This window comes from Prionailurus bengalensis, chromosome C1 (assembly GCF_016509475.1).
Source record: "Prionailurus bengalensis isolate Pbe53 chromosome C1, Fcat_Pben_1.1_paternal_pri, whole genome shotgun sequence".
In the NCBI taxonomy this organism is placed as follows: domain Eukaryota; kingdom Metazoa; phylum Chordata; class Mammalia; order Carnivora; family Felidae; genus Prionailurus; species Prionailurus bengalensis.
In genome coordinates this window covers 35,789,590-35,792,254 of record NC_057345.1, presented here as the reverse complement: position 1 = coordinate 35,792,254, position 2,665 = coordinate 35,789,590, and the positions used below count along the sequence as shown (strand labels likewise).

General features: G+C 39.4%; 1 pseudogene; it reads left to right on the top strand.

Annotated features, from left to right (window-relative positions):
- The first annotated feature begins 1,037 nt into the window (after window positions 1-1,037).
- Window positions 1,038-1,163, top strand: LOC122482199 (annotated as a pseudogene).
- The last annotated feature ends 1,502 nt before the right edge of the window (window positions 1,164-2,665 follow it).

The window sequence follows — 2,665 nt, the reverse complement described above, 5'->3', positions numbered from 1 at the left end:
ACAGTGCAGAGAGTTCCTTTTTCTTCATGTCCTCACCAACACTTGTTTCTTATGTTTTTTGTTTTTTTTTAATTAAAGAAAAAGTTTATTTGTTTATTTTGAGAGTGAGAGCACGAGTAGGGAAGGGGCAGAGAGAGAGAGAGAGAGAGAGAGAGGAAGAGAGAGAATCCCAAGCAGACTCCATGCCATTAGCACAGAGACCGACGTGGGGCTTGATTTCATGAACTGAGAGATCATGACCTGAGCCAAAACCAAGAGTCTGTCACTCAACCAACTGAACCACCCAGGTGCCCCTTTAATTTTTTTTTTTTAAGTAAACTCTATCCCAAAAATGTAGCTCAAACTCATGACCCCACAATCAAGAGTCACATGCTCTACTTACTGAGCCATCCAGGCACCCCTGTTTTTTGTGTTTTTGATTTTTGCCATTCTGATAGGTGGGAGATGATATCTCATGGTGATTTTGATTTACATTTCCCTGATGATAAGTGACACTGAATACCTTTTCATGTGTCTGTTGGCTATCTGTATGTCTTCTGTAGAGAAATGTCTGTTCATGTTTTCTGCACATTTTAATTGGATTATTGTTATTATTTTTTGGTGTTGGGTTGTATACCAAAGATACGGCTTTTTTAAATTATTTTTTTAATGTTTATTTATTTTTGACAGAGAGACAGAGCATGAGTGGGGGAGGGGCAGAGAGAGAGGGAGACACAGAATCTGAAACAGGCTCTAGGCTCCAAGCTGTCAGCACAGAGCCTGATGCTGGGCTTGAACTCACGGACAGCGAGATCATGACCTGAGCCAAAGTTGGATGCTCAACTGACTGAACCACCCAGGTGCCCCCCAAAGATACGTTTTGATCGTTGTTATGATACACCAGCTTCCACAAATGGTTAATTTTACATGCTTATATTATTTGAATGACTTGTCACTAGCTTTTTCATTAGTATCAACAATATTTACATTCAAGTTTAAATGACAGAGTCACTAAAAATGGCATAAATCTAACAGCATTGAAAGTATGTTTATTCTCAAGCTTTGTGCAGTGGCAGTGTCGTAGCCAATGGAGTTTATCTGAGGCGCGGTTATTGTTAATTGAAAGTATGCTTACTATCAGCCCAACATATTGAAATATAATTCTATGAAAGATTACATTTAAAGAGCAGAATATAAAATCACATCCAGGCCATGATTACAATGATAAATCAAGCTTGCACATGGTAATAGGCATATATTATTCATGCTGCTTAGCATCCTTTCTCTGTTTTTTCCTAAGAGCACATTTTTTTTTTTTTAAGATTCATTTATTTTTGAGAGAGAGAGTGCAAATGGGGAAGGGGCAGAGAGAGAGGGGGCAGAAGACCTGAAGCGGGTTCCGCACTGACAGCAGTGAGCTCAATGCAGGGCTCAAATTCACAAGCTGCAAGATCAAGACCTGAGCTGAAGTCAGACGTTCAACCGCTCAACCTACTGAGCCACCCAGGTGCCCCACAAGTGTTTGTTTTTAAGGAAACCACTTCTCACCAGTTCTCAGCTATGTAGGTGGATCCTGATAATTCAGGTCAATCTGAACTTTATCTCCCTCTCCATAGAAGTTGGTTCATGGATGGGTGGGTAACCCAGTCAGAGCCTGTTTGCTAGGGCTTGATGAAGTGTGAGGATGTGGGATCTAGAACTTCTACAGCTGTTGCTACCATACTGGGAGGGCCTGGAACTCCCTAAGGTTACCACATGGTGCCTGAGGATAAAGCAACACAGTGGTAGGCAGAATAGAGTAAATGAAAGAAACTTGGTACTTGGTGATTTAGTTTGAGCTGCTAGGTCAAGCCTCAAGCTCATCTTGAGCAATTCCTTTATTGTTTAGTCATTTGCAAGTGAAACGTCTAATAGATACACAGTCAAGGACAGGAAACAAGGGGGAATAAAAAGAGTATTGATTTGTTGCAGTCATGGGATTCAGAGTAATTTTTTTTATTTCTACTAATATTGTTTATATGACTCATAACTGACAAGGGTTCTGGATGTTGGAAAAAACTCTCAAAAGACAAAAGGTCTCAATAGGCATAGTATTGTAAATATATATTTACAACATAGCATTCATTGTAAATGTTATGACAGTTCTCTTAATTCTCTTCTGTATTAAGCATGAACAAGCAGGCTGCTCAGTGTTAGACCACATGCTTTCAGAATGGAAGCAGGTCCGTCTACAGAATACAACTTGTGTTATTCCATCTCAACACATCTGAAGAAGGTGGTTTTCCCAACCCCAAATGCGTATTGTTCTTTCCCACCCACCAACCCCATCAGTCATATCTTATATCTTTAGGATCTAGGTCAAAACTTACATCTTCATACCTCAGCTGGATATGCTCCCTTCTTCATCAAATTTTCACAGAACTTGTTTCACATTATCTTGTTGTATATGTGGCATTTACTATGCTATGCTGACTAATACTTTTAATATATCACATTTAAATATCTTCAGTTAGATAGTAACTTGCCCTGAAGGGCAAGACAAATAAGCACATGGTAACTGGAGTTAGACATACCTGGGGTCACGTTCAATTTCTGTTATTTAAGAGCTGTATGAACTTTGCCAAGTTACATCACCATCTCTGAACCCTATTTTCCTCATCTTTAAATAGGATAAATTATACCTTCC